Here is a 23,173-nt window from a genome sequence, read left to right as displayed (position 1 = left end):
GGAGCTTTCTTATGAGTAAAATACGGTCCCAGTCACAACACTCCGAAGGAGTGGATGGGTTAAAGATCGAGGCAGTTTCATTCAGTTAACGTTATTCGGAGCAACATTTCTTATGCTACAGATTCATCCAACGCCTAGTAGATCGGCTCTGCAAAGTAATGACCTGTTTAGCGAATGGTGGAATATGTGCCGGCCGAATGCTCATTTTCCATGCGGTCTGAGAGCGTATCGACAGCAAAGACCACTTAAACGAATTCACCTGTAAAACGAAGAAATCTAAGTGCGCCGATGGCTGATTTGCTGGTTTACAAATTACACTGTCTCTGCCCACCTCAGACGCCACTGAGCTGTGGCCTGCGCTAGTGTTAACGATAATAATAATAATATTTGGGGTTTTACGTGCCAAAACCACTTTCTGATTATGAGGCACGCCGTAGTGGAGGACTCCGGAAATTTTGACCACCTGGGGTTCTTTAACGTGCACCTAAATCTAAGCACACGTGTGTTTTCGCATTTCGCCCCCATCGAAATGCGGCCGCCGTGGCCGGGATTCGATCCCGCGACCTCGTGCTCAGCAGCCCAACACCACAGCCACTGAGCAACCACGGCGGGTTGTGTTAACGATAGCTCTAGTGGCGCACTTGACGGGTGTTCCATCATCAGCGGGTGCTACATTAAACCGCTGTACTGCTTCAGTAATCGCTCAACTGGTACGCTGCTTGTTCTAACACAGCACTGGGTCCGGCGGCTGACGACTGGCAACCGTTGTATAATAAGTGGATAATATTTGGCAACCGATGACGTCTTTTCGTGTCGAAAGACGAGGTTGTGAAAGAAGGCGACAGTGATGAAGAGCCTGTAAACGGAAGAATTTTGACGGCAAGGACGCGGATAGCCGCATTTGACGATCTCCACCTTTATTGTATGGCGTCGCTTCCGTGTTTCACCGTGGCGAATGCCCAGGGTCCCGATGCAAAAGTACGCAAAATATTAGTGAGTTATCTCAAACGTCTTTCCTAAATTCACGGTAAATAAATGCGTTCTCTTGTTGATCATGCTGTCTTCTATGTAGTGGGCTGTAAGGTGCGCAATTTCTTACAGCGTAGTTATCTGTATAACAAAGATTAGTGGTCGCAAGCACCTGGTTATAAAGGTGTTTAACAAAATTATCTGGTTTTACGTGCCGCTACCATGATATGATTATGAGGCACGCCGTAGCGGGGACTCTGAGTTAATTTTGACTACCCGGGCTTAATTAGCTTGCGCCCAAGCATGGTACATGGGTGTTCTTGCGCAGCGTCTCTGTTGAAATGTGACCGCAGCGGCTGTAATTTGATGGCACGCCCTCGGGCTTAGCAGCGCAACACCAAATCCACTACACCCCCACGGGCGCACTCGAATGTAGTTCTCGCTGCAGATCCGTTCGCCACTTTCCAAATACTGTTGCCTTCGTTCTCGGCATTAACATACGAGAGCAGTGGATTGCATTCATTTGCCTCTGACCAAGAATATCACTGATGCTACGCTACTTCCAGTCCTGGCAGGAGCTGAAGTCGTCATAGCGAAGTATAGCCTGGCAGCCTACGTAGCTTAGCCTCCCTCCGAGTGAGTTTTTGCTCACTCACCCACTTCCCGAGACAAGGACAGGAGGAAAGGTACGCTGGACAGCTGCCTGTGGGAATGTTACGGCGAAGTTCAATGGCAGTATGCCTGTGAATGCCCAGGAAAAAAAATGTTGGTAAATGCTTCAATGGGCTCACCAGGCAGTAACGTTAAAATGTCTTTGCCTGTAAACATCGGCACTGAATCATTAAACATTGGATTGATTACGCACCACAGTTTTCTGACGATCTGTCTGCATCATATGCTGGAGAGCGCAATTAAAGTATGTGCGTTGGGTTTAGGAGATAGTTACTTCAGTAATACTAGACCTATTCCTGTAGCTTTGGCTATCACCATGGGAGTTTCTAATGAATGCCTTTTATATAGCCGTTTGTGCTGTTTAGAGATATCTTAGCTTGCAGAGTTTAGGTGGGCTGATTAAATTCTAGTGGTAACGAAAATTTCCGCACAGAGAAATTTTAACTCCCTTAAGTCTATCTCATCATATCGACCAGTTGTGGTTAGTGACATGATTGTCAAAATTTTCTTCAATGTCTTTCATAAAGTTAGAGCATTCTTTATCTTAGATGTGTCTGCGAAATCGTAATAAAATGTAGTTTTTCGTACTTTGGTTTCGTTTGCGTAGGGTAGAGTCATCAGGTGGCGAAAGAGCCTCCGACCACTCAGTGAGCCACGCCTCCGATGCTAATACGTTAATGTTAGCTTTGGAGGAGTGGCTCAAAAAGAACAAGTCGAGAACATGGTCACGTTGGTTTACTCACGCACTGCGTCAGGTTGGGAAGCTGAACACAGTGGAGAAAACCAAGTAAATTGATCCGTTTGGCCAACGAATACGGCGACGAATATTTAAAGTCACCGCCTAAAACTATGCAACAATGTGCAAACCTATATAAACTCTCGAGAACGTCATTCAAGAAGCCATTGAACTCATAGCGGCTGTCTGGGCAGTAGTAGTAGTAGGCACCTATTATGTAGCATAAGGGATCAGAATGAACTCACAAGCAAAGAGCCTCGAAGGATGACTCCCTTTTGAGAACATGCAGCTGAAACTAGCCTTCTAACTACCATTGCTCTTCCATTGCTGGTACCGCCTCAATCTCGGAGAAAGATGGCAAAATATGAAGGTAGTGCACGTTAGTTGATAGTGATGTCATCAGAGAGCTAGGTTTCAGCACCTGTTATAATATCTGCTGAGTATGTGCACACAAACAAGTTTAGGAACTTATTTCACAAAGCAAACTACGGAAGTTAACCGGATCGCAGAAGTCGCGCATGTTGTAGCAGGATATTGCGTGGCAGATTTAAGCTTGGATTTAAGTGCTCGTCACAAGGTAGCGTGTGCTTTACAATGGTAAGACGCAACTACACTTCCAATAGCCAAGTCGTAGTGGCAGGTTTCGCCCCCAAAATAAATGTTGCTGAATGGTGAAGTAGAACGCCCATTTTGACCCCGATTGTTCCTGGGAAACTCCTGCCACTTCACTTATATCTTACCAGCTCTAATTTTCTCGAGCAATCTTCTTTAAGCCGCGCTTTAGGTGACCCGTGTTTAACTGTAAAGACATTGTGTGAGACTTCTGTTTTAGATTTACGTTTTGGAAATTTGACGATGATTCGTTGCTGAAAATCGAACCACCGCTGGCCCATACAATGAGCGCGTTCGTGGTTTGCCGTCGAATGGAATGGAAGAAATTAAACCGTATGTTAGGCTCTGAAAAAACGAAAACGTTTTACGCGATTTTTACAAATAGCTGGATGGAACCGTCACTCTGAACTCATTCGAAAAGAATCGCGCTGCACATACTTGGCTCTCCAGGTCTCGTGCAAATAAAGGAAGGCACAGCTTGCAGTCAGATTTAGTATCTCTCCCAGTAAGCCTTTAGCGGCATGAGGATGAAAGTTTTTACCGTTTTCAGGCGTCTATTGAAAAGTCTAAAAACTAATGCACCAAATACCCTTCCCCCTCCCTTCCCCTCACTCCCTTACTGCGAGTATGAATATTTAGTGAGCTGTTCTAGCCCAAAATGCATAAGATGCGAGGCGAAAAAGAAATGGGCTTTTATAGAACTTATTAACGCTGCGACCAACATCTGTCTTCGCTGTAAAATTAAAATTTTCCATAGTAATATTTATTTTTGGCTAACTCTATGCTGTTGACTAAATTCTAGTTAGTGTATACTTCTCTTGTTAAGTACAGCTCCCCCTTACCCTGACTCTCCCCGCCGCCGTACACAGACGCACTCATTGTTGTGCTCCGACATATCTCAAGGATTTCTCACAATGCCTATGCAATTTCGTGCAACTCTGTTGCTCTCACCTTACATTTGTTTCGTTTTACAGTAAAAAAGGGAGCGTTTCAATCCCCAGAACAAAAGTCTCAGAGGCAGTTCATTTTACAGTAGGTGTAGCTGAACAATTTTACTGTAGGAAAATTGCAATATCTCAAAACCTAAAGGCTTCAAAACAAACGTCAGGTTGCAGATAGAATTTGCTGATATCTTGGAATGGGAGCTAAAAAAAGAGTTAGTGAGAAACTGATCAAATTCAATGAGAGGGAAACGGGGAAAAAAGTCGATGGGTCTGAAGAGAATTCCATCACGCACACCAATGACTTTCTCGAATTTACAATTTCTACAATGCACCACAGCAGATTACCAGTTTTTTCGCTCAAGTGACTTCTCAAAAGAACTTCCCTGCTTTGATCTGCTTTAATATAACGCTAGAAGAGAAAACCCTAAACGAACAGAAAGATGTGTAGACTAAGGATCTCAGGTCGGGAAGAGATTGCATTTTGAAACCGAAAGAAGGGTAGCGAAGTTTCCAAGCATGCCTGAAAAGAGATCAGCATCAGTTTATTCGTTGGAGGAAATGTCAAAGCTAGATCTTGTGCCACCATACGCCCCGGGAAAGGAAAATAGCATGGAACCGTCTACAATTGCCATGTTAGAAGTTGCCGTTGACAGCAATTCTGGCCCGCTATACAACAGTCTTAAAAAATCTCAAAAAATGACATGATGACAGCGGCAGTAGAAAGTGACTTTTATAAGGAAGGAAACTCAAAAGAAAAGTGCAGCGTCGTAACTGTCTCACGTTGTGAGGACGCCTCAAAAGCACTGCACATGGGAGGGGCAATAGAAATGAAAGAAGAGAAGAGAAAGGAGGTCTCCCCAGTCGAGCCGCGAAGCCCGATGACAGCGGACGGAGTGCACACGGACGTATTTCGGATCAGTTGGGACAGGTGAGACAACACAGGACTTTGAGAGTGGCCTGACAGAATGAGCTGTGAATTTTCCTGAGCGCATATACCTAGCAAACATTACCAGCGAGTTGTGACACTTCTTCCGTTCCGTAGTCACTGTGCATTCAGGGAAACAATGCACCATGCTTTCTAGTAGCTGTTATTTTTGGAGCTGCAGCTAGAAAGCTGCAGAGTAGCAAGCGCTTCTTGTGTTCACTTAGGTAAACCTTACAACTAGAAACAATGCTGCTGTACCTTATAATGAGTAGAATAGTACATAAAAAGACAAAGTGTCCCCATATGGTTCTCACGGATGCTTATTTACTTGGAAAGCCTTAATTATGGTCAGCAAAGTTGTCCGCAACGATATAGATGTTGGAATATGCTGAATTATCGTCTTCACACTGTGACCGTTTTCACGAGAGGGAATCAGAAAGTGTTTGCCCCTATTTTCTATTAGCCAAAATACGGTATACATACAGGTAATTACAAGTATACGTAATATTCTACGTATTTTACGCTATCTTTCCGCATTGTCCCTACACCGGTCCAGACACTTGTCCCATCGCAGTAGTAAATTTGAGATGCCCGTGCAAAATGTCAGCCAGCGATGTACGTCGCCTCCCCGTACGCTTATTGTCATATAAGTCTACACGGCCTTTTGCGAACTCACAACGCCACCACCTCACACTTCTCAAAGCGAGACACCTTTGCTTATGCGGGGGCCCCATTTCCCTGTTGATTTCGGTGGGTGTTGGCCCATTGCTCCCTAGAAAACGAGTCATACTTTGTTGTTCGTACACCGTGGACGTGTGAAGCACAACCGCCATATTAAACAACTGACAGCAGCGCCCTGATGCGGAGCTAGAGGCAAATAAGGCTGGGCCAATCCAAGAAAGGTTCACCGCTGGCACTGTATACGTTGACTTTCGGATTGACAGCCGTACTTTTGCTAAAAAAAATAGGGGCAAACACTTTCTGATTTACTCTCCCAAGTATAAACCTGAAACAAAATTTAACCATCCCATAAGGAATTGGTGTAGCTTATAGCTGAAGTTCATGTTGCATAAACGATTATTTGACTTTTCAGCTGCCGTCTCTGCATATGTGATTTCTGGGCTGTTGTTGGTTTTCGTAGAGCTGATGGTCACCGCTAATTGGCTGTACAAAGTGCAATTGGCTACCAAAGTGTTTACGATATTAGCACCCGGAACCGGCCATAAGCTTAACTATCACTTGGCGCAACTACGATCGTGTTACGTGATCAAAATACAGAAATAGTAATTTTTGCCGCACTAGCACAGTGGTATGTTGAATTGTTTAGCACGATCACAGTGTCTGGTCAAATAGGGTCAGATGACTATACTGAGATACTTCTGCATTGTGAAAGGTTACTTTTGGCGGAAAAATTAAGTGACCTAAATTTTCTAGTAGTAATATAGTAAAAATAAATCATTCGTTATTGTAGAATAAACATAAACGAATGACAAAAAAATGGAGTGATAGATATGGTCTAAATACCACTACGTCTTCAATTAAATAGCAGCAGTTAATGTCATGACCAACACAAGGTATGACAAATTACATGTTCCAAATCATGTCTAGAAGAAGACGACTACTACTCAAGAGCCTACTAAGCCAGGTGTCGCTGTTTTAGTGGGCTCTTGAAAGCCATCCGCAAATTCAATATATAGGCAAGCCTTCCATCAGCTTGGATAATTGCGTTGGAAGTTTAAAGACCTCACCTACAACCATCCTTAAAGTATGGGAAGGAATAGCATCCTTCCAGGTTGAAGCACACTGAGCTCTCTTTTCAAGCACAACAGCTGCTGCAAGACAGCCTCTTTAAGACCACTTTTATGTAGCTGTCATTCTTTCTTCTTTGCCCTTGTGTCCACGAACTCGGTGGGACATCTACCTAAACGCATACGCTTCAGGGAGTCAGGAGCCGAGTCCGGGTGAAGCCCATGAAGCGATGGCCTAATCCCTAACCCATCGTACCCGTCGTTACTAAATGACGAGCGAGGAATGCCGCATACACAAAGCACACTGTCACGTGTGGACGAAACTCATTGCTCACGGGGAATTTGGTGAGACACCGTGCTGTCACCGGCGGGATGAGCCTAATATGACGGCAGCGTCAGCGCAGCAGAATGCCCGTGACGACCGCGCCCAAGGGAATAATACGCCCCCCCCCCCCCTTCTTCGAACAGCGATGGTATGTGACGTAGGATGCCGACATCGAGGCAGCCACACAAACTGGAGCACCGCTGTTGCTGGGCGGATATCCATCAGGAGCAACTGATGGCAAAACGCGAATAGCTTCGCGGGCGACCTGCAAATCCCTGAGCATTCGAAGTGGAAGTGCTGATGCACAGCCTACGGACATGACACGAATTGACGAAATGTAGATGAAATTCCGACATGCGCCCCATCAGATGTTCTCTATTTTTCTTTTTTTTCCCTGCGTCGAGCTTGTGAGAATGTGCGTAAGGCATAGAGTTGTCGTACCATCAGCAAGCACCTTAAGAATACAGAACTACGCTCGCGGAGGAATAGATGTGACGCAGTATCTTCTATGCGCGCACATTTATTCTACGTACGCTAGTTCACCCGATATTGCCACGCATTGAAAATTTCGTAGTATTCAATTTGTCATACAACGCGCAGTTTTTAAACAGATCCGTGTTCGTTCGTTGAGGCCTTTTTTCTTCTCTCTTTAAGGTGAGCCAGTGCTTACCAGAGTCTTTTATTCGTCTATTGCTGAAAATAAGATTTAGTGGGCATACACTTGGATATTTCCTCTTTATAGCATACTTATTTAAATAGGTTTCGGTCCACAATTAAAATATTTCACTAACATACCATTCACCACTGCACACCGAAACATCTAGCTTTTTGAATTCTATGCAAAAAGGAAAACAGAAAAAAGTCTGCAAAGAGCAATAAAGAAATAGTGCTGTTTAAATAACTACTACGAAACTAGATACAATGAGATAAAATAAAGTTACTGAAACCCATAAGATCAAAGAAAAGATAAAGGGTATATAGTATAGAATGTTACATGTCGCAGCAGAGAGGTGGTTACATATTAACTTTAGTTACCTCGGCTTCCCTACCTGACAGTAGTAGCGAAGTTATATATACATCGTGTTTCCTGTCGCGAAAGTTAGGCTATGCTGCACCGAAAGAAGCTAAGTCCTGACAACACTTTACCATTACCTCAGAATAGAAGCCACCGTGGTAGCTTAGCGGCTATGGTGTTGCGCTGCTATGCATTGCGCTGCTAAGCGGGAGGAAATTCCGGTCGCGGCGGCCGCATTTCTATGAGGGAGGGCTAAATGCAAAAACGCCCTAGTCCCGTACATTGGGGCACGGTAAAGACCCCGTGGTGGTGAAGATTTATCCGGAGTACCCACTTAAGGCGTGCCTCATAATTTAATCTTAGCTTTAGGACATAAAACCCCAGAATTCAATTGAATTCTGTCTTTACGAAACAGAACCATTAACATATGTGTACATAAAAAAACATTATCCGTTTGAGGCCACAAGGTGAGTTAAAGTAAAAAAGAAGTCAGTACCCAGAAAAACACAATTCAGTAGAAGCAGTCTAAACCGAAGCTGGTAAATATCATGTGATGGGACCCTTGCAGGAGAGCTTTAGTCGTTAAATACACCTACAATATAATAATCGGTGAGTTTTGCCAAAACTGCACGGGGTCCCATTGTATCTGCGTGACAGAAATCAAAGATGGAGGCACGTGATCAGCTGCAGACGTTTATTACCAGCCGTTATGAATACCATAAGCCCTGTACTGCATGCTTTTCCCTGAGTGGCCTAACAGCCAATCATAGCCACGATAAGACATTTCGCTTGTTCTGGCGTCACTTTATTATTTATAATCAGCCGCTGATAAGAGCAAAGGGTTTTTTTACTGATCGGTTTGAATACTCTGGCATACTTTTTGTTGAAAACGAACATGCAGGTACAAATTGCTTCTGCCCAAGTTTCTACTGAGATGCTTACGATCGATTTGTGCTAAGTTGCTTTCATTCCACGAGCCACTGTGTTCAATGCGTCTCGTTGCAGGGAATCCTGAACAGAGCCCGGTCTACATGGAAGCCTTTAACTTTTCAAGCACCATCGGCAAAAAAAGAAGCCTCAAACAACCAAAGAAGCGGACAACATATCGAATAAACTGAATGGTCTTGGATCCTTAAGACAAGCGGAGAAAACTGGCATACACACGACCAGCAGACATGGAAAAGGCATGGTGCTTCTCTTCTATATGTCGAATCTTTGTGCCCACGCGCCTTTGTCGAGACACCCCGCCATCACCGTTGAGATGAGCGTATTATGGCGACAGCGTCAGTGGAGCGGAACGACGTGTGTTTGATGAACCATGGATACGGGAAATATATCCGTATTTACGTTGATGCTTGCCAGCTGGCGACTCGCGCCATTCCCTCCAGGAAACCATTGAAACCTGGAGCAGCACTGTTGTTGGGCGGAGGTGCATGGACCAAGGCGCGCTGATGGTAAACGGGAACGCAGGTGACGCGTGGTACGAGATGACGATTGAAAGTGAGTACAAATAGGTCAAATTTTCATAAGGTGCTATCTGGGTGAATAAAAAAGCAGATGTCATTTCCTTACGTGTGCAGACGTCCCGTGATGCTGAGAAAAGGTGCCACTATGACCCTGTTGCGTTATGTTATCAAAAGTCATGCTGATTTCGATACATAGTCACAAGATAATACTACTTGATAATGCCATCCAAATACAGCTACCAAAGTTAAACATGAATACTAGAGCAGTCGTTGTTAAAACTCCGCAGGCTTATTGCAGATGCGAAATTAAAGGTGGTCAACGCTCTAGGGACATGTTTTTACAGGTGACATGTACACTAGCGTTAGTGAACGAAGAAGATAAGATAAGCGAAGGAAGAATTGCTTACCCAAACATTTTACTGACATTGCGCAAACAAAATTTTTTGGGGAGAAAAGACAAGTACATTGAGGATGCATTTTGCCACGAGTTTGTAAGATGTCATCTTGGCACTGATGGCAGCCTCAATTCCTACTGAGAGGATATTAGCAGAACTATTGGTTTTCATTTGTTGTTTTGAATATACCGACTAAAGTAAATAATAAACTCTACTAACCGTTGTTGAAATTTTGATCGCGCCGAAACTATGAACATTTTAAGAGAAAAATTATATTGTCTGATATCCCATCTTTATAATGGTCGGACCCTCTTCTCGCCGGGACCAGCATGCAATGTATTGCAGTACCGACGTTGAAATACACGTCTTGAAGATAAATGACAGATCCTGCCCAGAAACCGATTGATTTCAATACGTTTGTTTGCAGTCTCTCCACAATATCCGAGTCTAATTGATGCAGTGAAACACAGCAGAAGGTTGTTATGAATGACTACGCTTGTTGTACATAACGAAACAAGCACCGCCATAATCCTCCGTTTAACAACCCCTGAGATAGGTCTGGCAGCTTCTCGATTCTGGTGGAGGGGATGTCGAAAACGCTTTTTCTTTTCTTAAGGCGCATGTCATTTGCGACATCAAGGCGTCTTCGCAAACATAGATACTACTTCAGGAAATACTGTCTGTGAGAACATAGCATTAACAGGCCAAGGGTATCCATATATGACCTACGTATGTGCACAGCTAGAGATCAGAACAGGTCACATCTGATGCATTTTGCAGACTGCTGAGCAGATGGTTGCTTACGAGTTCCTTACCATGCTGAATGCCGCTGATACCAATGACACCTTCAGAATAATGAATCCCATTGCTTGTCTTCCCGCGAAACAAGAATAAACTGCAGAATTTAAGGACTTTTAACGGGTATAATCACGCGAACTATCTTCCCTGCCTCTATGTACATCTGGTGACGTTTATTTTATCCACAGCAGTGGCAGTGCTATGTAACTAAAATTTACCTAGCACGCCTAAGGACAAAGCGAATCATATTGATGATAATTACTAATGAGGTTTTGCATAGCCACTCATCCTGTCTACTCAGAAAATATCCAAAGTGCTCGGTTATTCGGTCTGCTTCCGTATTCCTGGATTGTTGGGAAGAGAAACATGCGTCACTTTCATTTAGCATCCCTCGAAACTTCAATTTGAAATTTATTTTTATGGTATTCACTGATAACGTACTCTTGGGGTAAAAACGGCCTTGAACAGCTCCGCTGGTCCCATGAGGTACACGGCACCAGGCAGTGCGGCAGAAGAATCCGTATTCTTGAGGGGCACATAAACCAGACCACTCAGGAAATAACACAATTGAAGGCGTATTACTGGAGATAATAAATATCAAAATGAAAATTTCGACATAATTTTACAGTGCACACAAGTGACAAGATACCTTACATACAATATTCGCAGTAGCCTAACAATGCGTCGATTGCTTGCTAGCAAAACGAGAACTTCAGACCTTTTTTAGCCGACACCACGTCGGCATTGTTGGTAAAATATTATTACTTAGAAACAAATTATTAACAAATATCATGTTGAAAACCTTCTGAGGGCAACCTATCTGTAATCCTCCATGACCAAATCAGCGAGCCTGGTTTCCGACTCGCTCTCCCTCTATGATTAGCCTGCCATCGAGCCTGATCGGGCGCAAAAATTACCTCTTACGTCCTAATGCCCCTTCAGCCCACACTACCTGGGGCGAAGGTAACCACCCGAGTTTTCTTAGTGGCTGCTTCACGCGGTGTTGGCAGCCTAATGAGCAACGCCCGCCATCGGCAAAGCGTAGCCGACGTTCGCGGGAGTGATGCATCACTACCCGCGCGTTGATTAAGTAGCTTAGCGAATGAGTAGCACACGCCCCAGTGGAGGTAGTTGATGCTCACATCTTGCAGCGTAGTAGGTCCTAGTGCCTCCGGTGTAAGAGCGTACCCGCGACGTCTCAATCTTGACGCTGTCGTTAACACCGGTAGTCTGCGTTAGACTGGAGAAAACATTTATTCAGAGCCTGCGCTCTATCTCTCCAACCAGTATACATGGATTCCTCTACTATGCAAAAAGAAAAGCAGCAGAAGCAGTGACCCTTGCCATTCCCAAGAAAAAGTAGGCGAAGAAAAGTGCGCGTTAAGAATCATGGCCCTTCCCATTTGAAGGAGGGGATCGTTAATAAAATAATCCAGCAAACAAGGGCAAGGAAGTGATGCAACGATGATGATGATGATATGTGGTGTTTAATGGCGCAAGGGCCAGGTTTGGCCAAAAAGCGCCAGTGATGCAACGAGCTAGCCGCTGTGTGTAGGACGGTTATCTCGCGGCGATCGAGAGAACGAGCACAGAAGTGCTCTTTGATTGTAAAACGAACGAATAGTGGCGTACATTTTGACTATGATTGAAAAGCTTTTTACACTGAGAAGTTAAAGCCGCGCTTAGTGTTGCGTGACCCCATGGCTTCAGGCAATGCGATGGCGCAGCTGTAAGCGTCTTGGCAGTGTTATTTGCAATCTACAGATGTGTGCTGATGAAATATTGTAGTAGCGTCATCTTTCTTGAACAACGCTCAAGGTAACGCTCAAGGTAGCGCTCAAGAACCAAGGTACAGTTGTTTTGCGTCGCTTGGAGAAACTCAGATTATTATTATTATTATTATTATTATTATTATTATTATTATTATTATTATTATTATTATTATTATTATTATTATTATTATTATTATTATTATTATTATGTACGATTATTGTAAGATGGCAACAATTATTATTATTATTATTATTATTATTATTATTATTATTATTATTATTATTATTATTATTATTATTATTATTATTATTATTTGCACGCTGCCTAGTTACATGACACAGGACACGCACACAAAAATTTGCCAAGCGCTGACTGGAAAACACATTTTATTGCACACAGCATAAAAGTGCGGTAAACAGATAATTCGAAACCCGTGCACGTACGGCACAGTGCATTTTCTATTATTCGTCGTACTTTTCTCGATATTTAATTTGAAAGCATATTTTCGGTAGTCACCGGCGATAATGAATATAGCTAAACACGTTTCCGTTTTTTTAAGGAATATGTAATTTAGTTTGAGCATTACTATTCAAATAAAATGACGTAAAGCGACAGCCATAAAGAATGGCACGTTTATTCATCGAACTCTAACAGGAATGAAGAAAGACGTGCTCACAAGAACAAGAGAAGGAGATATCGAGTTCACACCGCAACCGTACATTTCATTTGCAGCCAAGTCACGATTAGATAATCTGATTATAATAAACACACACAAATGTTTTTGGTGAGGTTTTCTTCATTGGCACGCGCCCTCTCTATTCTGCTTATCGGTCAAGTTTGGAGGATGCGCTCGCAACGATTACAATTGAAACAGTTCAGTTAAGAAGGTGAAGTGCCACGGTATACGTAACGTTCGACAATTAACGATCGTTAACATGTTTTTGAGGACATTGTACTGAAGATCATTACACATCTCTCGTCGCGCGGTTTGAATTGCGTCAGTGCCACTAACAGCAAGTTCGAAGGTGCTTTCCCAGACCAACAAGTCACGGGTCATTGGTGGTAACGCGGTCGCCTTAGCAGTTTTCGTTAAAATAACATACTTCAACAAAGTCTCGAAATTCGCACGCGTAGTCTTCTCTATTAACCCATCTTGACGATCAATTATAGGAGATACTTTAAGAAACTGCAATAACAGAATCTTACTTAAGCCCTCCTTAACCAATGCAAAACGTGGGGAAGAAGGTGTTTGTCACAGATCTCGCGAGAAGCGAGCATCGCGCATGCGTGATTGCCCGATGGACCCGGATGGCCTGTCCCGTCACCGGGCGCCGAAGTAACAGCTATGGCTGCCGACTAAACAAATAACATAAACAACACCGACACGCCTTCCCACTCGCCTTGCGGGAGTAGCGTGGTGTTTAAACCGAATACGGCAAACTAAATTTGGCAGACTTACATCTGTTTTATTTAGTTTAAACCGAATACGTTGAAGCTTATGTAGGAGCTACAAAAAAAGAAAGAATAAAAATAAAGACAAGGCCACGCAATCATAACACAAACAAACTATTTAAAAGAAAATTCGAGAATGCACGCCTTCACCCACGTGATTAGGAACCATACTTATACGGCACGCACACGCACGTCTCAGCTTCACGTCGCTGCAGTAAGCGTCATGCATCTAGCCTGCACTCTGGCACCGCTGATGCCTAAGAATTCTGCACTAACTAAACAAGGGCTGAAGTTCATGTCGGGCACAATGCGCTACTCGGTGGATGCCTAAACTTGCCCATTTATTTAATGCGCATGTTCTCAGAGGCGCTCGTTGACCACACCGGGCAGTACGGCCGTTGTAGCAACGACCAGTTTAGAAGGCCGATTTCGTATCATGGCAGCAAAACGAGAAAAAAAAAACATACACTTCATGTTTAAATTCAAAAAAACTTTCCTTCATATCTATTCTCTGTTCTGCATACTTGCACCAAATAGCCTATTCATGCCTTCTATAGATATCGCTTACACGTTCGCACTGGAGCTTTAGATAGCCTCTACATGCGTGCTGAAAATCCATCAGTTCTTCAGGTTTCAGCACTGGTGTTTTCCGATTCTTGAAACTGGTCCGCTAGAAGTCATGTTTTCCAAAGTAGAGGGGCATCCAGAGTAAGGTCTCAATTTAGAAAGGCTTACGAGACTGAAGTCATTTTTATTTCTTGCTGCCTCGGTGTCAGGCTCTAGAATAGAGACAATGAGACAGTAGCAGTGAGCCCAAATGTCGAGACGACAGCATTTGAAAATGTCTACGTATTTGGGCTTTGAAATACAGCGCGCAGAAAGCAGTCACGTCTCACAATTCTGAGCCCGAGTGGTCACGTATTGAGCTTTAGTGATCGATAACAAGCGTCTCAATACGATAATGGTCCTGGGGCCCGTTGTTCGGCTCTCCCATGTTCCCGATGGCCTCCTTTATGAGAGATAATATTGTTGGTTTCCGAGGATCGCGCTTTTCTTGTCCGGGGCGTGTAACCATTGTGTGAGGTCACTCACTCAAGGAGAATGGCAAAGTATGTCTGCTCATGACCTTGTGAAGCTTAACCCATTTAGCATTTGTAGCAGGGAATAAACAGTACAATCAATATAGGCAGCCGGTACTGTTCATGAGTACGATACCACTAAAGCCCAGTGGGGCATAAAACGCCTAGTGTCTTTGCTGAATTTGAGTTTTGAAAGCTTCTTGCTTGCTCTTTGTTATTTGTTTTCATTGGGAAGATACATAAAGTGCATTGTAGATTGCCGTTCCTACATAAATGCGATAGGGTGACGTCGCGTCGAACATTACGGCAAATGCAAGCAGGACTGTAGAGTGTCTCCTCATATTTTAGCCATCTTTGCCCGTATCACCATGGGCAAGCAGCGCTGAGTGACGAATGGGACAGCTTCTAATCTGCAGAAGCGAAATCGTAAAGCACATTTTATAAGCAGCAACGAAAAACCGGTATTGCGAATAAGTATTCTCGATTGAGTAGATCAGAAGCACCAGTTTACCGCTCGGCTTGTGCCGACCTTGGGGATTAATCATAAAGTTGGTTCTTTATGAACAACTGCCTTATTCGTTGTAAGCGCTTTCGTGAAGCCAGGTAAAATTGTTTGACGCGGAGCATTATTAACGAAACATTAAGGGAGTCGAACAGAGTGCGCAACTATACGTAGCTATTGCTAGGAAGGTATGAATATTACTTATTAAAATGTTTCAGACTTTATTCAACTCACCCAAAACACAGTTACTCAAGACGAGTCGTCATGATACGCGTTGCAGTATCGAATTAAACATGAACTAAGTTGTGCCTAATCCCTAATGTTTTTACCAGGAATAGTAGCTCTAGCACCTGTTTTGATTAGTTCATTTTAAAAAGTTGCAGCGGAACACATGGTCGGTATTATATTTGCAAAACAAATGTAGGCGCCTTCTACCTGCTGTGGAAATGGCGTTAGGCTAAGTTCTTATTTGATATACTGGGAATGTTCTAGCATTGTGGCCATCCGCTAGTGTAGACAGGCCGAAGAAGTTTAACACGTTTTTTTTTTACACGGAAATGCCTCGCTTAACACAAACACCGCATGCAAATCCTGATTAAGGAATATTGCGTACACTTCACAACAAACAGAACTCGTTCTGCACGATGAATTTCTCGAAGCACTTGTTTGCACATACATAAACGACACGGTCCTGCTGCCTTGACTTAAGAAGCTTCGCAATATAGCTTGATTTTAAGCTATATGTAGTGTTCGCTGCCTGTCACCACTGCTCTACGTCGTGTTTCATCATCGTACGGAACAGCAGCAGCGATAGCAGCACCCTGATTTATGTGCTCTGCAGGCCGTACAACTCCTCACACGATGTCTAGTTGCCCCTGTATTGAGTCAGTGGACTTAATTCGATTCCTTCACATTTTCTAATTTCTTTACAGAAAAACAAATTGACTTTCGCCCGTTTGTAGCAGGAGGTCTCAAAAGAAACGCACGCGGGTTTCTTAGAAACAAAGCTTCGTTGTTGAAGAAATAATTTCATGGGATAAGCGTATCGCTTAGGACAACCGCGTTTGGCTTAGGTTTGGAGCGTCGTAGGCACGAAAATCTGAAGTAGTGGTGGCTACGTAAACATCCAAAAAGAAATCTGAATTGCGCGCCATGGTGACATTAAAAGGCGGAGCGTTGTGGGCACACCCTGCTCCGTCGTAGTACGGTGTACTAGAAGGGGGTAGCGTGTTCAGGGAGGGACCGTGGCTGAGGCCTTTTTCTGCAGACGTCACAACATGGGCTGTGAGCATGGAACTGGCGTGTAATGGGTGTGCACTGGCAAGGCAAGCCGTAAAATTGGAACTGTTGAAGTGGGCGGAAGAAATGATGTACTGGGAGAATTAAAAAATTGTTTGTACGAGCTCAGTGCATAGAGATTTCAGTAGCTCAGAATGGACCTTTAGCGATAGAATTTGTAAATATTAAAGGAGCCTATAACAATATAAACAGAGAATTGCTATGAGATATTTTTAAGTACGCAGACACAGAGGTCGATGTAGTGGAGCTGCTGATAATATATATATATATATATATATATATATATATATATATATATATATATATATATATATATATAGAGAGAGAGAGAGAGAGAGAGAGAGAGAGAGAGAGAGAGAGAGAGACAACCAAGTGCAAGTTGTATGTGAAGGTCGAAAAGGTAATGAAGTGGTGGGAATTCACCAAGGGCTCATTCAGGGATGTCCTCTGACTACAATGTTGTTCACGCTTTCAGTTAAGCGCATCAAAACACAACTGGAAAACAACCAAGTAGGACTTGATTTATCCTATTTGTGTAATGAATAAATGAAGCAAGAGAAGCTCCCCGGAATTATTTATGTGGACGACATAGTGCTGCTAGCGGACATTGCAAGATATTTACGGACACTTGCGAGTATCTGTGGCAACGCAGCGGCAAATCTAGGCTTAAGGTTTAGCACAGAGAAATCATGCATTATGATCTCTAATGAGGGGACGAGTAATTTCCTAGTGTCAATTCAACACTAAGTCATACCCATAGTCAAGCAATACGAATACCTCGGCGCATACTAAAATGAAAGAAAGACTTGCTCAAGCACCCTCCAATAGAATCTGAACATAGAGAGGAAGCAGAATGCTGCAATTATGGAAAATAGAACACTATGGGGCCACAATAAGTATGAGGTGGTACGTGGAATCTGGAAATGAGTAATGGTGTTAGCGCTAACACTCGCAAATGCCAATCTATGGTTAAATTTGGATATCTTGTCGGCGTTCAAAGATAACCAAAGATGGCTAGGCCGGTTGGCTTTAGGGGCCAACGGTAAAACCACAAAGAGGTAGTGCAGGGTGACATTGGTTGATCCTCTTTTGAACTCAGAGAAGCACAGAGCAAAATTAGTTTTGAAGAAAGACTCAGTAACATGAATAAAAATAAGTGGGCATCTAAAGTGCGCTACTATCTATACTTCAAAAGCGTGGACACAGAAGGAAGGGAGAGGTCAATAAAGTTGGCAACCAAGTGCAGGGTAATAGAAAGTGTAAATAGACAACCAGGAGTCATCAGAAAGAAAGTCAGAGAAACCGAGACAGTTAATTGGATGCAAATAACTGGGGAAACCATGAAGGACCACACAGATTTGCAAGTATGAGAAGAAAGGAATTGGAAAGAGAAATCTGTACGATAAAACAAAGGGCAGTCCCTTGCTATTTGAGGGTCGAGCCAGAGGCCTAAGGGAAAAAGAAACATACTGGACTAAATTTTCGGAACCAGATGATGCATGTGTGTGCTGCTGCCAAAATCCGGGGACCCCTCACCACATCCTAATGGAATACGAAGAAATTCACCGAGTGAGAACCGTAGGTAACCTGCTCCTTAAGAAAAAAAAATAACTAAATTATGGGGTTTTTCGTGCCAAAAGCAATTTCTAATTATGAGGCACACCGTAGTGGTGGACTCCGGAAATTTAGAGTACCTAGGGTTCTTTTACGTGCCCCTAAATCTAAGTACACGGGTGTTTTCACATTTCGCCCCTATCGATATGCGGCCGCCGTGGCAGGGATTTCATCCTGCGACCTCGTGCTCAGCAGCCCAACACCATATCCTCTGAGCAACCACGGCGGGTAAACCTACACCTTCCAGAGGCATTTGGGTTTAATGTCGAGGTAATTGTCAACCGGTCAGCAGTCGCGATAAGCAAGAGACATTTAGAGTATTGGGGAAAAAGAAGCAGGGACCAGAGTGATACTATCAGATCTCTTACAGTAATAGCTAGCGGCGCAAGGCAGATATTGAAGGGAAAAAAATTACTAAGGAGATGTATGAAAAATGCTAGATAAAAAAAGCATATAGCCTAACTGATTGAATCAAGAAGGCTATGTGACTATTTTTTACCGCCCTCTTTCAAAGGGTGTGCTATTAACTAATAATAATCATCATCTGCATAGAAGCCACCATGTTTCTCCCGAGACGTTCTGTAACCATGGCTCGTTGCACCAGTTGCACTTGTGAATATTTCTAGTTTTATTTTTTTTATTCAAGGTCCTGACATGCAACTACGTGCGGTATTGCGTGAGCGGGTCTGAGAAAGGGAACAGATATTGAAAAGGAGAGCGAGCCAAATCGGTACGCTAAATCATATATTATATATATACCAAGCGTTAGATCATAGTTAGCCGTACAATTCACAATTCTTGCTTATACATTGTTTCGCTGCAGAAAATCCACAACTCTCCAAATGCACATGGAATTCTTACAATTACGTGTCACACACGAAAAAAAAAATTGACAATGAAAACCTACGGCACATTATGTAAAGAGACTACTTAATTTCTAAGGCACAGGATCAACAGTACATTGGAGATATCAAAATATCAAAAGTAATTCATAACGACGGATTAGTAACAAACTGAAAACAATTAGTTTCCATTTTTCATCGAATTGATAAGCTAACCAGTGAGATAAACAGTTAGTTTATGTTAATGAAAAAACTTGTCATAACGTTTTAATTAGCTGTCTAATTATTTGAATGGTTGACTTGAAATAATATAATTTATTATTTACGTTAAGTCTCACTTACATAAGGTATTTTGAAGCGACGATATTAAAAGCAATTGCGCACCTTATCTTGCACTCAGGTCTTTATATTGCGGAGACAACCGCTGTGTACAATTCAAAGTGAAACATCTCAGGGAAAAACAAGCCGTTATTTAAAGCGAAATTGTCGTTTGAACTACATAAACTACAAAATAAAAATCATTCACAACACAAAGTTGGACGCGCACGCTAGCGGCGAGCAACCAGCACAACTGACAACAGCAGGAATGAGCGACGGCAAAACCCATATGCGACGGATGCTGAAGGCGGCCCTGCTGTCGCATGGGCTGGCATCCATGTGCCGGACTTTCCAACTTTCCAACTCACCAGAATGCGTGGCCCGTGCCTCCTATAGGCACACTACGCCCTTGTACACTGTAGCCGTAGCCTTCGCATTACAAGGCATTGGTGGAGGAACAGCAGCCCAGCGAAGAAGGTGATTTTCAATAACTCCGCTGCAGAGGAACGCGTTGAAGTATTTCTTGCGGCAAATTATTTCAGAAATAGCCTATTTTAACTTCAACTGTTTCTCCTCTTCGAAAAAAAAGTGGTTCAGGGCTCCTTTAAAATAAAAGGAAGCAGTTGTCCAGGCGTTTTGTCTCTTTAATGTGCCAAGCCTAGATTTCTGATAAACACCATTATGGCTGTTATCATTATCTGGGAGGAGCTTGTCAGCCATTACTCCAGGGTTATGGGCTGGCGACTCCACGGGTAGTTGCACAACACGCGCAGATTTCTCCGGAAAGCCACTACGTGCCTGACAGGTGAGTTTACTCGGTCTACCTTGTATGTAATGTGTGAAGTGCGGTGTTTGAAAGAGTGCGTCTGTTATGTCGCGTGCGAGCGCGATAAAATGAGCGGCCCGCACACTATGTCCTGCAGACGCGAGGCAAAGCGCGCCACGGTGAGCTGAGAAGGACGCGGCTTGATGCGTGCAGTCTTCTATACGTGGCCGCTTTCGGAGGTGACGTAGTAAAGCGCATGCTAGTGGAGGAGAACGCACTTCTCTTCTGGCGCGTGCTTCAGCAATTGAGCCGTTCTTTAGCTTCCGTGCCTCGAGACAGACCAAGCCGCGCACGCAGAGCTTGTTCACAAGGACTTTTCAAGTGCAACACAGGCCGGAACGACCCATACTTATGGACACAGGCGTGCTGTACCACATTTGACAGCCAAAGAAAGTCCGTCGAAGTTTCAGCATCGAGGATTCAGAGGGATGCCACCAGTGCCTGCAAGTACACCGATAACACGCAGGAATAAACTTACCTTTGTCTTTAGTGCGGCGTTATGTGTTGACCGAGATAATTCGCGGTCAGTGACGATGCTGCGATATATGTGATGAGCTAGCAGCGGTAACACCATTCCGTCGACTGCCATTGGTTATCGTGCCACGAATTTCCGCGTGAACGACAGCAAACATAATTCTTCTGCTGAATTTCTGAGGCCCTGTTGGCGGAGCTACTTCGACGTAACGACGACTGCCCGCTATACCCGCGTGTTCGTCGCAGGTCAAGTGACTCTATACGCCCATATGCAGATGCCGTCTGGTTAAGCGTTTATGTTCAGTGTGTTCGAAAAGTACGCTGGAAAGACAAATAATGCAGCGCTGAACCACATAGGACTGAATATGCCCGCTTGTGGAACACCACTAAGTCTGCGGTATTGGCCGCTGGTAACCGGAGAAGACATAACCTTATGCTTCGGTAGACTAATATGTCGTCACGGAGGTATCAAGATGTGTCATCTGTTAACAATTAATGCACACATGGACGGAAACGAAGAAGGATCCATCTCGTAAACACTATTTGACACATCAAAACAGGATCATTTGTTTTGCAGCAGCGTTTTATAGATGAGTTACCGCACACCGGTGTAAGCGATAGGTCATGTGTCATATGTACGGCGGGTGGTAGTGTTCTTCAGCGTTGCCTTGTAACTCAACATTTTTTTTATATTACAGCGAGAGCCCTCTTAGCTCACAACTCAGCAATGCAAGGTGTGACAACGCGAAGCGAGGAACCATGCCGTACAACTGTAAACCCGGGCTCCCCCACTTAAGCCTATAGGCTTTTTCGGAAGCACTGGATTTACTCTACAATGTGACAGAACTGTAAGTGTGCACTGTATTGGGGAATTCAAACAAAGCTTGCATACAATAAGCCTGCGAGATTAGGACAAGGTGCAATGTGTTGCTTTACTTTTTTTTCAGCTGCTCACAACAAGGCGCAAAACGTTTGTGTCTTACACCGCACCAGGACAACGTGAAAAGCTCTGAAGAATATACCATCCTAACTTGTGTTGTGTCGAAAGCATGCATGTGGTTTGAAAAATTCGGAGCGAGAATCTACGCGATCTGCAAAAGCCCTTAGTCGAAGGTGAAAAAAAAAACTTGAGACAGAGCTCCCGGTGACACGCACATAGCGGTGAACATTCAGAAAGTTGGGGAATGCGAAACCTTGCCCCGTTCCCTAAGCCCCCACGAGACACTCACAGACAGGCACGAGCACTCCTCTACCACAGCAGTCTGCCAGAGCCGAGGAACGTAGACAGCAAAAGGGATATGTCCGAAGAATGGTGCAACAGAGGCAAACAGCAACGAAATGAAGTGAGTGGTGCTTCCAAATATTTACTTCCGCTTCTACTGGAAGTTCGAAGTGCACACTTCTCAAGCCGCGCAACTTTCTTACCGTGCCAACGGAAAAGACGCTGTGTGGTTGGGAGAGAAATTAAGAGCAAAAACACCTTTCGGGAAACGTTTCATCATGAACCATCTCCAGGAAGTGCGTTCGTTTGCCGCAACACATTTCTATAGGCACTGGACGGTGAGAGGAAGTTAGGCGACAAAAGCACACATGTACACTTTTGCCTTGGGTGCACGGATTCAGTCTGACTCATTATTTCTCTATAGCTTACATTCCCCACGCACTTATTATATCTACCCCTAGTTTACCGTGTCCAATTACGCAGCAGATTATCTATATTATCATTACTGCAATGTACTTCTGCCAGTGGCTTAAATTTTCTTGAACACCTTTAAGCACTTCAGTTTTTCTTTTGGAAGGAGCGTCGAACTACGTAAGCTCATATTAGAGTAAAAATTGATAACATAGTATCTATAAATTGTTAGCGCCCTGAGGTGTGAAAATCTCAGTAATTGTAATGCAAACGGCGAATTAAAGAAAGAAGAGTGCCTAATCCAGTAGGAATGCCCTTCCTGGAATCATGATACGTTCAAACCATGCTTAGGATAATCATGTGGCTGGTGTAGAGCTCGGTGCATGCACTCGCAACATTCGAGACAACACGAAACAAACAAGTCGCCTCGGATTAAAGCAACGCCTCCTAGATAGCACATGACCTGTGCAGTTCAATCCATAACGTCATGCTACCTTACTCATGCTCTCGAGTAAGCCGCGGTGATTTCGGCGTTACCGCATTCGTCACTCGAGGCGTTGCAATGGGAATTTCGGTACAACTAGCATGTCGTCATAAAGTGGAGTGCATGGTCCTACTATCTAGCAGGTGTTGGTTGAAGGTGCGGTCTCCGTGACCGCCCGTCACAGTTACTCCTAAAGACGAAACTAAATTGTTCTCGAGTAATTACGTTCCCTTCTTTGAGACTTAGACACGAATAGTTCTTGCGCGTCTTCA

General features: G+C 43.8%; 1 long non-coding RNA gene across 2 annotated transcripts in view; it reads right to left on the bottom strand.

Annotated features, from left to right (window-relative positions):
• Positions 1-23,173, bottom strand: part of LOC135919018 (uncharacterized) — a 108,209-nt gene that overhangs the window by 5,617 nt on the left and 79,419 nt on the right. The window contains exon 3 of one of the 2 annotated variants that reach the window (XR_011508623.1): positions 14,416-14,609. The exons of the other annotated variant lie outside the window; for it this stretch is intronic. This is a non-coding gene — a long non-coding RNA (uncharacterized lncRNA). Of the gene's footprint in view, positions 1-14,415; positions 14,610-23,173 lie in introns of those variants that run through there. 2 annotated transcript variants of the gene reach the window in all.

The sequence above is a fragment of the Dermacentor albipictus genome, chromosome 9, assembly GCF_038994185.2.
Source record: "Dermacentor albipictus isolate Rhodes 1998 colony chromosome 9, USDA_Dalb.pri_finalv2, whole genome shotgun sequence".
Classification (NCBI taxonomy): Eukaryota; Metazoa; Arthropoda; class Arachnida; order Ixodida; family Ixodidae; genus Dermacentor; species Dermacentor albipictus.
The sequence above is the reverse complement of the archived record's forward strand: the minus strand, read 5'-3'. Positions and strand labels throughout refer to the sequence as shown.